This window comes from Canis lupus, chromosome 18 (genome assembly GCF_048164855.1).
Source record: "Canis lupus baileyi chromosome 18, mCanLup2.hap1, whole genome shotgun sequence".
NCBI classification, from domain to species: Eukaryota; Metazoa; Chordata; class Mammalia; order Carnivora; family Canidae; genus Canis; species Canis lupus.
Window position 1 is genome coordinate 55,513,847 of NC_132855.1, and position 13,689 is coordinate 55,527,535.

At 48.7% G+C, this 13,689-nt stretch overlaps 1 long non-coding RNA gene across 3 annotated transcripts in view; it reads left to right on the forward strand.

Moving 5' to 3' along the window:
- LOC140609290 (uncharacterized) overlaps positions 1–13,689 on the forward strand; it is a 101,809-nt gene that overhangs the window by 1,226 nt on the left and 86,894 nt on the right. The gene's annotated exons all lie outside the window — the stretch shown is intronic.

Sequence of the window (13,689 nt, forward strand, 5' to 3'; positions counted from 1 at the left end):
TCTCATGGATAAATCAGACAGTAATATTTGCTCTCCCCGCCTCTGGAGATTGTTGTGAAGGCGAGAGATGACATTGCTGAGAGAGTAGCACCAACACACAAACTGGAATTCAGAGGAGCCCCTGAATAGTCAGTCCTCCTGCTTTAAGCCCTAGGCAGCCACGCTGATGTCATCGGGCCTGCTGTTTATCTCCTCCAGGGAGGAAATGTTAACTGGAAGCACTTCAAGGGACACAGCTCTTTGTGGGGCTGGCCACATCTCCACAGGCTTCTGAAAGCCGTGGTGGAGGGAGCCTTCAGCCAAAGAGCCCAGCCCACCTCCCTCCACCACTGCCAGTGTGGGGTTCACGGGTGGGGCAGCTGCTGCAGAGAGCAGAACAGGTTAGACCCAGGAGTTCTGATTCCCCGATCAGCTCTGGTCCTGGACAGGTTCTCGTGCCACCAAGGACAAATGAAAGGCATAGGTCATGAGCAGAAGGAAGCCTCCTGGAAGTGCCCGTGTCCCTTCTCCGCAGAGACCTATGCCAAATCCTGAGATATAGGGACTGAAGGCACAGCTTTGCCCTCAAAGGAGCTTATGGTTGAATAGGCAGTAGATGGATACTCTTATCCAGGGCAAAGACCCTGCCTTGTTAGAGAGCAGCGAAGGCTGACACTTGTCAGGGGTGGAAGCAGCAGGTAGGTGACCCTGTCCCACTGCTGCTAGCTGGCTCTTTCTCTCCTGGAACTGCTAAGGCAGGTCTGCCCAGCACCAAGGAGGGTGCTTCCGGGCTCCAGGCACTGGGGGTTGACTCACACGGATGCCATTGGAAAGGGCTTGTCTCAGAGGAAGGCCTGAGGTTCCTGAGGAGAAACAATCTCACTTCCTCATTTCTCCAGTTGAAATGCTACACAATTTTCCTCATGGGCCATTAGAGCCTCTGGGCCAGGCCCACAGAAGCCTGAGAGGCCCCACCAGCAGGGGATTGGAGGTGAGGTGGTCTGCAGGAATGCAGTTGCCCCCCCCCACGCCCTAATCCCCAGAGCCTGGGGGAGGGTGTGGCTGGTACCAGCTAGGACTGCAGTTTCACCATCAAAGCCCCTCTGAAGCCAGGAGGCCGGAGTGTATGAATTATAGGCCTGGCCTAGCTGAGCTGGGGAGCCCTGGGCCTCACACTGCTCTAGGGTAGATAAGAGTGGATCAAAGGGGCCAACCCCTCCTACACCACTATGTCGGGATCCACCACCCAGTGGCTGGAGTGACAAGACAGATAATATATATACAAGGAGAGGACTTTGTGTTTTCTTTTGAAGTCTTTTGCACGAACATCTTGTGTGTGAAGTAGCCCATGCACCTCTTCTCCACAGCCCCCCACCCCTCTGGTGTTGGGTCTTACATTCCCCAGGTCCTCCTATAAGGCTGGTCTTATGTCCTTTCTGGTTTATCTCTTGGAACCCAGGTTGGTTTGAAATGAATACGAAGAGCAGCTTCTGTGAGCCTCATGAAGACCCCTGGCGGGGGGGGGGGGGGGCGGGGGGCCTCTGTGCCCACCCATGCCAGTCTTGGGGTCAGCAGACACTTTGTTACAGCCTTTAATCCAGCCTAAGTCCTGGAGGAAGAGTGGATTTTACTGGAGGCTTTGTGGAGGTCAGGAAGAGGGCATTTCACACATCAATCCCCCAGCAGCACTTCCCTGCCCAGTGGATAACCTGGTACACTCTGCATCCTTGTTCCTCAGCACCGGCTGCCAGCCCCCTCTTCCCTTTCTCTTTTTTTTAAATATTTTGTTTATTCATGAGAGACACAGAGAGAGGCAGAGACACAGGCAGAGGGAGAAGCAGGTTCCATGAAGGGAGCCTGATGCTGGACTTGATTCCGGGTCTCCAGGATCACACCCCAGGCCAAAGGCAGCGCTAAACCACTGAAGCCACCGGGGCGCTCCCCTCTTCCCTTTCTGTTCCTTATTGGGACTCTAAAAACCCCTCTCTTCTCCAGTGCAGTAGGGCCTTTCCCAGGTCTTTCCCTCAGGCCTCCTTGGGGTTTCCCTGCAGCTTACAGACTCGGAGCAGCCTCAGCCAGCAGCTGCCATGTGAATAGCTGTGCTGTGACTTGTGACTGTCTTCTTAAAACTGGGCAGCCCGGTGGCTCAGCGGTTTAGCGCCCCCTGCAGGCAGTCCAGGGCCTGATCCTGTGTCTCTTCCTGTGTCTCTGCCCCCCCCACCCCCCCCTCCGTGAGTAAATAAATAAAATCTTTGGAAAAAAAACCAAAAAATTGCCTGGTCTGCATCTCACCTACTTCATCCATCCCATCATTCCTTTCTATTTAAAAACAAATAAAGTACTTTTTTTCTTTTTCTTTCTTTTCATTTTTCCTTATTTTAATTTTTTTAGTAATCTACTCCCAGTGTGGGGCTTGAACTCATGACCCTGAGATCAAGAGTCACATGCTCTACTGACTGAGTTAGTCAGGCACCCCCCTTATCCCACCACTCCTAAACCTGAGAAGAGTTGTTGTTTTTCTTTTTTAAGATTTTATTTATTTATTTATGAGAGACAGAGAGAGACAGACACAAGCAGAGGGAGGAGCAGGCTCCTTGCAGGGAAACTGATGCAGGACTTGAGCCCCAGATTTGGGATCACACCCTGAGCCGAAGGCAGACGCTCAACCGCTGAGCCACCCAGGGGTCCCTGAGGATAGTTAAATTATGGAGTGTGCGATCTCCATTGCAAGGTGCAGGGCCCAGCTGGGTGGGTGGCTGTCCAAGTTCCTGCATCCCCTGGGGTATTTCCAAAGCTCAGGGCTGGGGTCTTTTTTTTTTTTTTTTTTTTTTTTTTAAGATTTTATTTATTTATTCATGAGAGACACACAGAAAGAGAGAGGCAGAGACACAGGCAGAGGGAGAAGCAAGCTCCATGCAGGAAGCCTGATGTGGGACTCGATCCCGGGACTCCATCACACCCTGGGCCAAAGGCAGGCGCTAAACCGCTGAGCCACCCAGGGATCCCCTCAGGCTGGCAGGGTCTTTGACTGCTCTCAGGATCCAGGAACTCCTCCCCGCCCCCCCAACCCTAACAGTCTTTCCTTCCTCCAAACAAAGAACCCTTTTGATCTTTATCACTCTCTTGGAATATGCATGCAAAATGTCTTGGGCAATAAAAATAAGATTAGGGCAGCCTGGGTGGCTCAGTGGTTTAGCACCGCCTTCAGCTCAGGGCCTGATCCTGGGGACCTAGGATCGAATCCTGCGTTGGGCTCCCTGCATGGAGCTTGCTTCTCCCTCTACTTGTGTCTCTACCTCTCTCTCTCCCTGTGTCTCTCATGAATAAATAAATAAAAATGTTTAAAAATAAAATGAAATAAAAATATGATTATCAGCAAACACTCAGAGAGCCCTTACTGTGTTCTAGGTACTAGTCTAAGCGCTTTATACTTATTAGTTCATTAAATCTCAGTAGTTAGGGTGGGGGGAGTCTGTCAAATTTCCTTTTTTTTTTTTTTTTTAAGATTTTATTTATTCATGAGAGAGAGAGAGAGAGGCAGAGACACAGGCAGAGGGAGAAGCAGGCTCCATGCAGGGAGCCTGACGTGGGACTCGATCCCAGGTCTCCAGGATCACACCCCGGGCCGAAGGTGGCGCCAAGACCACTGAGCCACCCGTGCTGCCCTCAGATTTCTTTATAATTATATAGTGATGTCCTCAAGGGTGGAGACTGGGGTGACAGACACATCTTTGTCAAATTCCTTGCACTCCAGGAATGTTTGCTGATTGACTCAGTCTGCCCCTGGCAGGTGCCATCCCATCCTGGTTACTCACTTTCCCTTTCTCTTCAAATGGGACTCGGATTTCCTTTCTTACTCCCTTAGGGTAATGGAAAGTGATAAAAGTGACCTGGGGAGGTTTTAGGGTCATTTAGACTTTCTTCCTTTGACTGCAGGTGGGATACCTTACCCATCAAATAAGCACCTGCCAGAAAGGAGCAGAGGAAGACACGGGTGAGCTTTCTAAGCAGGAGGGGAGAAAGGACTCTATATGTGTGTTCATGGTGGTTGTCTCTGGATGGTGGATTGTGGATGATTTTGGTTTTCTATTTTGAGCAAATCCTAATTTTATACTCTTAAAAGAGGAATTAGAAATGTAAAAAAGAAAAAAAAAAGAAATGTAAAAAAGTGAAATGTTTATTGAGTAGTGACTGTTGAGGTAAGTTTTAAAGGATGGGTTCAGAAGCCCTAGCAGCTGGGGTGGCATTCAGCAGGTATCCATCCTGATGGCCAGTGACTTATTTTGATGGACCAGTACCTGTGCCACACCCATTAATAAATATTTTAATATCTCCCTTGCCCAGAAGTCATATCTCTTCTTTGGATAGGAGGAAGATTGTATTCTGGGGTCACTTTCCTTCCTCAAGCCAGCAACCCTGGTCCAGTGATGTTCTATGTTGGTCTCTTTGCTTCCTCTAAAGATGGCTGCAGGAGGAGATTCTATTACTCTTCCCTGGATTACCTGCGTCACCCTCTCAACCTTTAGAGAGAGTAGTCTTTGGCTCCAAGCTGGTGTCCACACTCCAGAGCAGATGTCCTCAGCCTTGGTTGCACACTTAGAAAATGCCAAGGTGGGCAGCCTGGGTGGCTCAGCGGTTTAGCGCTGCCTTCAGCCTAGGGTGTGATCCTGACCCAGTCGGGCTCCCTGCGTGGAGCCTGCTTCTCCCTCTGCCTGTGTCTCTGCTCCCCCCCCACCCGTGTGTTTCTCATGAATGAATAAATAAATAAAACTTTTAAAAAAAGAGAAAATGCCAAGGTTAAAAAAAAGAAAGAATAAAGCCAAAATCTGAGTCCCATCCCATACCACTTAAATCAGAACCCCTATTGAGGGGTAATTTTTAGGCTTTCTAGATGCCTCTGATGTATAGCAAGGGTTGAGGGCCAATGAGGCAGTGAGGCAGATGTAGAAAGTCTCCAGTGTGGACAGAGGTGCCTGCCTGCCCTCTGAGGCTTGTAGTTGGCCACACAGTTGGTGAGCAAGCTAGAACCTGTGGACAGAGAGATGGGAACACTCAGTGTGGTGCCCACCGTGTCCAGCCTGTGTCAGTTCAGACATGGCTGTAGAAAATGCAGAGGAATGAGGCGGTTCAAGTGTCCTGAGGATAATCAGGCTGGTCTTTCTGGAAGAAGTTTTGGAGGCAGTTTTTGCAGGGGGAGAGTCCCTCACAATGGTGCGTTGACTCTTCTGGTCCTTTCTAAGTGTTTTCTTGTAGGCTCCTTATCTGATGAACCAGTTTCTTTGTAACTCTGGCCCCTGTTGGGTGTGGCTGGCCACTCTTCAGTCATTGCCCCAGCTCTCCAGGACACCCCGGCAGGACTAGGCTCCGACAGATAAGAACCGTGCTTGTTAGCACAGCTGTTCTCTGCAACACCCAGTGTTGTTTTCAAACCTACGGAAATTTGGGTGCGGAAGTGTGGCTACATCCACCCAACTTCAGAGTTGGGCTTGGTTCCAAATAAAAGGAAATTTAGTCAGTTTTCCCAGACACAGGGACAAAAATAGAATTGACAGGAACCTCAAAGGGTCTGCTGAGGTACCAGGGTTACACCTAGAAAAATCAACTGGCTCTTTGGTCTGGATGTTGTCAAACACCCTCTTCAAACATGAACTTTCAGCATCAACAATTACTTCTGGAATCTGTCTGTACAGGTTCTTCAGAGACAGCGCTCTAAAAGTGATGTCTTACAAGAAGGCGATTTTGTTTCTTCTGCTATTAATAGTCCTAAAGATCTCTGTGTTTCCTGGGCCCCTTTGGCCAATAACCTGGTTTCTGGGGTTTATGAGGTTCAGATAAACTATGTGCGTGATCAAGAAGATTGTACCTGAGGGGGAAGGAAACCAGGTGGCATAACTCATGTTTGGATAGACTGAGGACTTTTTTTTTTTTTCCTTTTTTTAAAAAAAATTTTATTTATTTATGATAGTCAGAGAGAGAGAGAGAGAGAGAGATGCAGAGACATAGACAGAGGGAGAAGCAGGCTCCATGCACCAGGAGCCTGACATGGGATTCGATCCCGGGTCTCCAGGATCACGCCCTGGGCCAAAGGCAGGCGCTAAACCGCTGCGCCACCCAGGGAACCCCTGAGGATTTGTTATGTCCAGGTTCAACCTTGGATCTTGTGTCAGGTGTATGTGTCATATGTGAGTTGATATTGCAGAACGGGGCCTCCTGGGAGACCTGGTTCTGCCTGGACATCCCCAGCAGGACTCTGCTGAGCCAGTGTTGACATCACTGGTATCCTTCTTCACACTCTGGAAAGAGTGCTTCTTTTTCCTGCTCTGTCACAATCTCACTTCCAAATGCTTTATACAGAGTGGCAGGGCAAGGGTCTCCAGCTCACCATGGACTTTTCAAAGTCTCCTATGTGAGCCAGTTTCCCAGCATCTGACACATGGAGATCATGCTGCTGGTGAGTAGCAGAATTGAGCCTGAAATTCAAATCTCTGGATCCCCACCCTGTCCTCTCCCATGTGGTGAGACGGCCATGCCCAGAGATGCCAGAAACTGATGTTGAGTAAAGCCGGAAGTGTATAATCAGGGTTGGAAAAGGACAACAAAATTCCCACATCTCCATACATTTGTCATTGTGCCCATGCTGTATGTGGCCTAGCCAGGCCAGAGGTGGTCCCTGCAGACAACACAAATATCCTCATACTTGTGAAGGTTTCAGGCTCCAGGCTTCCAGTTGTATTGATGGTGAAGAGAATGGGTGCAAAATGGCAGGGCTAAACTCATTTTCCTTTAAAATTAGAAATGTAGGGATGCCTGGGCTGGCTCAGTGGTTGAGAGTCTTCCTGTGCCTCTCTGTGTCTCATGGATAAATTCTTTAAAGTAAAATAAAAATAAAATTAGAAATGCAGTATGGAAGTGACTGGGATGAATTATTTGATCTCTCTGAGCTTTATTTCCTCTCTGTAAAGTGGGAACAAGAAAGGGACCTACCACACAGGGTGTGGTGGAGGGTCAACTGAGATGATATTTACAAACTGCCCAGAGAGCATGGCACATGGGAAGCTTACTAAGGCTGAGAAACCATTTTTCCTAAAGGGTATTCCTTCTGAACCAGCCTTCCTTCTTCCTTACCCTTGTCTGTCTCCTCACAGCCGTGAGGATGGGTGTGGGATGACTCTGTCCCTTTGTCCCTCTGTCCCCAGGAGAAGTGACTTGTCCCTAAGACATGCAGTGGATTAGCAGCTTGGGGATCCCGGAGCCCGCATCTCTCAGCTGCCTGCTGGTGCCCTGAGTTTCTGCCTTCCACAGGCCAGCCTGGGGCCCTGCCTCCCATCTTGCTGCAGTCCCCTGCCGGAAACCCCGCCCCATTGTCCCAGGCAGCCTGGGCTTGGGGAACCCAGCTGCTGCTGGGCTGACAGTTTCCTTTTGTGGTTGAGATAACTTTGGGAGATGTCTATCAGGTTCAGGGAAAGGGTGGAGGGTCTGAGTGAGCCCTTTGCTGGACTGAGATATCTGGGGGGCCCTAATAGAGAGGAGCTCATTTAACCTCACAGCCTGCCCTCTGCCACTTTCTCTCTTCCTCCTTCCCCCTCCTCTTCTCTCATCCTCATCCCTACCCCTCAAGGCTTTGATGAGTTTCTGGGAAGTTGGGTTGGAGGCAGGACAAGCCTCATTAACTCCTTCAGTGCTGTCAGTGCTGTGGGTAGGGAAGATGGAAAAGTATCTGGGCCTGGGGAGGAGGAGATGTTGGCAGGGGGTGTTGGTAGGAATGGTCCAGTTGCTCAAGTTTTGTTCTAGGAAAAAGCTTCAAGGAACTTTTTAAGTCCAGGCTTTAGCATGGATTAGGTCAGTGAGCTTGAGAAACTTCAAGTTTCTTTCTTACTTTTTTTTTTAATTAAAGAATTATTTATTTATTTATGATAGACACAGAGTGAGAGAGAGAGAGGCAGAGTCAAGTTTCTTTTCTGGGTCCTAGTTTCTCATCTGTTAAATGGGAATGAAAATGCCATATGGGTACGGTGACCACAAGGAATAAAAGATTTAACACCTGTAGGGAACCTATCAGAGGGCTTGGCACAAGGAGACTAGCATGATGGTCATGCCTGTGCTGCTATCTGGTAGGTGGCCTTGTGATATCCGTGAATAGGAACTCTCCACCTCCCCTTTTACTGGAAACAGCAGCTATTCTGATAGTAAATCAGATGGGTCATGTTGGCCCGGAAGGAATAACACTTCATTCACTCAGTAAACACCTATTTATTGAAAGCTTAGTAAGTACCAGGCAGTGTTCAAGCATCTTGGGAAACAACAATGAGCAAAACAGGCCCTGTCCTCAGGGTGAACGAATAGGGTGAGGGTGGTTGGGGAGGTGAGAACACATAATAGATTAACAAAACATAAAAATATAACTTCATGTAGAGGTGGGTGCTTTGAAGAAAATGGAAACAGAATAAAAGGTTAGATGGTAGTGTGCTATTTTATTTTATTTTATTTTATTTTTAAAATTTTTATTTATTTATGATAGTCACTCAGAGAGAGAGAGAGAGAGAGGGGCAGAGACACAGGCAGAGGGGGAAGCAGGCTCCATGCACCGGGAGCCCGACGTGGGACTTGATCCCGGGTCTCCAGGATCGCGCCCTAGGCCAAAGGCAGGCGCTAAACCGCTGCGCCACCCAGGGTTCCCTTATTTTATTTTTTAAGATTTTATTTATTTATTCATGAGAGAGAGGCAGAGACGTAGGCCAAGGGAGAAGCAGGCTCCCGGTGGGGAGCCTGATGTACAACCCGATCCCAGGACCGTGGGATCGGGGCCTGAGCCAAAGGCAGATGCTCAACCACTGAGCCACCCAGGCATCCTGGTGTGCTATATTTTTAAAAATATTTTATTTATTGGGATCCCTGGGTGGCACAGCGGTTTAGCGCCTGCCTTTGGCCCAGGGCGCGATCCTGGAGACCCGGGATTGAGTCCCACGTCGGGCTCCCGGTGCATGGAGTCTGCTTCTCCTTCTGCCTATGTCTCTGCCTCTCTCTCTCTCTCTCTCTCTGTGTGACTATCATAAATAAATAAAAATTAAAAAAATATTTTATTTATTTATTCATGAGAGACACAGAGAGAGAGGTAGAGACACAGGCAGAGGGAGAAGCAGGCTCCGTGCAGGGAGCCCGACTTGGGACTCAATCCCATGTCTCCAGGATGACACCCTGGACTAAAGGTGGCGCTAAACCTCTGAGCCACCCGGGCTGCCCCTGGTGTGCTATTTTATTTAATTTAATTAATTAATTTATTTTTAAAATTTTTATTTATTTATGATAGTCACAGAGAGAGAGAGAGAGAGAGAGGCAGAGACACAGGCAGAGGGAGAAGCAGGCTCCATGCACCAGGAGCCCGACGTGGGACTCGATCCCGGGTCTCCAGGATCGCGCCCTGGGCCAAAGGCAGGCGCCAAACTGCTGTGCCACCCAGGGATCCCCTGGTGCTATTTAAAATAGGGCAGGTAGGGAAGGCTTTTTTTGGAGGTGATCTTTGAGCAATATTTGAACGGAATGCAGGAATGAGAACCTGTGGCAGGAGTGTTTTCCAGCCATTGAGAACAGCAAATTTGGAAGCCCTGAGATAGAGACCCAGCTTGGGAGGCTCTAGCGATACCATGGATACCAGAGAAGATGGGGTTAACGGAAAAAGGGTATATAGGAGTTGTGGGCACATTTGGGGCTGGGGAGCCCCTCTCCCCCAAGGGCTGTGACCTCTTTCCCTCCGCAGGTGGCTGTTGGCTCTGTGCGTGTGTGGAGGGAGTACCAGGGAACAGTAGAAGGCTGACTGTCCATGGTGGACTGCATATTTATTTTAATTAGGGTGATGGGAGGCAGCTGTCACTGGTTTTTATTTATTTATTTATTTATTTAGTCCCAGGTTTCTGATGGAACTTTCTGGTGCTATTTGCTGATGCCAGAGGTAATCCTGAGTTCTGAAAACACAGCAGGGCCCAGCTGCTCCCTTTGGGCCGACCCTGGTTTGGGACGAGCTCACCAGTATAAGGAAAACAGCAGGCAGCTGGGGCAGTGCCCTCCGCGTGATACTGCTCCAAGCTTTGTGTGCCAGCCTAGAACCCTCATTAGGACCATAATTCAGGGAGAAAAAAGTCACTGCAGTCCCCAGGTTGAACCTAGTGCTTAACTAAACTGACTGATATTTTCGTTTGTTAATTTTGTGCTCACTCAGATCATTTCAAAGCATTCAAAGCAGCAAGTATTTCCTGAGACTGAGCACTGCTTGAGATACAAACCCAGCTGGTAGTTGTGAGTATGGTGTGCTGGCTGACAGCTGTTCTGATGGGGTTTTACTTATATTATTTAAAATATGTAAAAACCCATCAGAACAGTATGAACAAAAGATGCTCTCTGCCCTCAGCATGCACTGTGTCAAACCACTCAACTGACTGTCCAGTGCACCTGGGGAAAGTGGTGGTCTTGACAACTGGGCAAACCAAGCACCAAGGTGTAGAATGCATTAAAAAAAAAAAAAAAATCAGGTTTGTCTGGTATTTAGCTCCCTGAGCTAAAACCACACCTTGCCTGCCCCCTCTGTCCCTACTCACCCAGGAAAACCCATTTCCAAAACCTGTGTTGTTTTTCTTTTGTTTCTTCTGGGTCTTTTTACTCTGGAAAACTGGTGCATGCACGGGCTGGCTTGCCAACCTTTACCCTCCAAGGACCTCTTTTTGCATATACCTCAGGACCTTTGGGGGTTTTTATTTCTCAGATTCCCCAATCATACTGCTCCCTCTACCTCCCTACAAAACTTGATGTTGCATTTGGCTTCCTGGACCTCTCTGTGGAACTTCTGGCCTATTCTTTCCTCCTGTTTTCCTCTCCCTGCCTGACTCAACTCTGGTTCTATTCCAGAGTCTCCTTGTAAAGCCCCTTGGTCTCAGGGGACTGTCACAGCCAGTGTTTTGCAGATACCACCTCCTGTTTTCAGGCTTCAGCCTTCTGTGGGCTCCCAGTGATCTCCTGGTATTCCCTCCCCTGTTCAGCGCCCCAGCTCCCCCTTTTGAACTCTGTTGAAGTAAAGTGACTCTGTGCCCTCCGAGCCAGCGGGGGGCAAGGAAAGAGCAAAGGGGGCAGTGGAATGGGCCATGGGGCTTTAGAAAGTCCTGTAGTTGCAGAGGTGGGTGGAGTACCTCTGTGATAGCCCCAGGCTAGGCAGACCCAGCATTTCTGTGACAGGCCTAGGCAGGGAAGGGGTGGGCAGCAACTAAAATTAGAGCCTGGATTCATTCTGGGGCATCTATGGGAAGTGTGGTGGTGTGGAGCAGGGTGGACCAGCGTTTCCCTGATCTCATCCAGTGTCTGTTTTCCTTTGTCTCCCCAGGGTAGGGCTGCCCCATCTGCCATTTATCAGGGCCTGCTCACACTGGGAAGGTTATGGGCTGCCCCTTTTCCTGTCCCTGGGGGCAAGCGGGGTAGGACTACTGAACCATCCCCTAAGAGTAGGGATTCATCAGAAAGCCCATTGTTGCTAAGGGTGTGGACTAGGGGGTGGTCCCTAACTTCCCTTTCAGACTTTCCTTGAGTTGGAGGTGACTCACCCAGAACAATTATGTAATCCCAGGAGCTTGCCTGGGACTGACATCCAGGCCTTTGGGGTGTGGGGTGTGGGATGCTCTGAGACCATTAGGGGAGGCTATCATAGGGTTACCCTGGTGGTAGACCCCGATAGACCCACTGTGTGATTCAGAGCAGAGTCTGGAGGAAGGTGCTAGATATGAAAATAGCAGAGACAGAGAGTGGGGGAGAATGACAAGGCCAGAACGACAGGGGACCATTGAAAACTGCTCGCAAAGCACCAGAAAGGTAAATTTGTGTGGTGCAGCCAGCTCTCCCTGCATGCTGATGGGAGGCTCTGAGTAGAGAAGTAGGAGGCATCCACATCCATCCACCTCCTCAGGGCACAGATGAGGAAACTGAGACCTTTCCAGGGAGGTGAAGGATTTGGCTATGATCACCCAGCCACAGGAAGGTGGATGGCCCTGCAACTAAGCTCCTCCTCTTCCCATCCCCTTTCAGACACTGCTTGAACTAGAAAGCTAAGACGGTGGGATTTCTGGGGGGGGGGGGGGGGGACACAGAGGCCACAGCAGGAGACAGCAAGCAGAGACTCCTGGCCAACCTTGGAATGTCCTCATTTCTCTCTCTCATGTGTGTTCACTTACCTTGCCTTGTTTGTCACCGCTCCTGGCCTCTCTCTTGTCCCTCTCATTTCCCTCCTTACTTGGTAAGTGTTGATGCCGGCAGGGAACATGCAGCAAATCAGTTCCAAATCAGTTTTGTTTTACAGTTGCCAAACAAAGATTGAGGGAGCAGGAGAGTGATGAGCAAATGAACCAGAGCACAGGGCGTCAAGGCTTCTACTCTTGAAGGGTGTGGTACTCACAAATCTTCATGGAATGGCCAGCATGTGCTGGGTTTTGGGCTAAGCACCGGGTTACAAATATAAGGGAGACATGATCCCTGCCCTCAGGTCACTCTTTAGTGGGGGAGCCCGACAAATATACAAATACCTCAGATAGTAAAGAGAACTTGAGTGCTCCAGCAGTGATACCAGCAGTGTGTGGTAGCAGGAAGGAGTCCCGTTAGCTCCCCTTCCTCTTTCCCTGCTTCCTTCCTTCCCCTTCCCTGTTGTGCAATCCTGGATGCCTCTTTTGAGCCCTAAACTTTAATTTCCAGCTTCGTGCCAGATACTTCACTTGCATGTCCCACATCCGTCCCCACTCAACATGACCCACATATGTCATTCTCCCCATATCTGCTTCTCTGCATTTCCCATCTCAGGTTCCCGGGTGCTGTTTTCACCTCCTCCCTCTTCCTCAGTACACACACATGGTATCAGATGTGTGAGGCCCCACCTCCAAAATTCTTTCCAGCCCGCCTGGCACTTGTCTGTCCACATGGTGATGATTGACATGGGCTCTCACATCACTGTCCCAGACCCTTCAGGGCTCTCCTGCCCTCTGACCCCATTCCCTCCTCTACTGTACAGCCCGCTAGGATGTTTCTAAGACACAAATTAGATTATTTGATAACATGTATACTGGAATCATTATGTGCCAGTACCATTATGAGTGGTTAGTATAAATATGAACTCATTTAACCCTCCTAACAGTCGTATGAGGTATATGTGATTATGCCCATATCTCATGGACTTGAAGATGCTGTCTATTGTAAGATGCACCTTATTTTTGTAGCACTAAAAATATCATGACACAGTCCTTTCTTATTTCAACTTTTTATATATTTAATGAAAGAGCTTTTTTAAACTTGTTTAGACATAAGTTTTCAAAATCACATATTTACCTTGTGCATACTTAAGTTTATAAATGAAGGAAATTAGCCTAGGTGTTCTTGAAATTTTCTCATCTTCGGAGATCCATCCTTCGAATTATTTTAAAACTCGAAGTCAAAAAAAAAACAAAACAAACCTTGAAGTCCTCAGTGTTTATGTCCCCCCCCCCCAGAATATTCTCTGTGCCATTAACAGTGATGTAGTATGTCTTATAAGTATGGATTTTCTCCTAAACAACTGACATTGATTCTGCAATATTTGATATGTATGCACAGCTGATGTCATCCTGTCATTCTTGCCAGTAGCTAATGATTTTCCACATTTTAAAATGTGAAAAAGAAGGGTACATCTTGTAATTGATGAAACACATTATC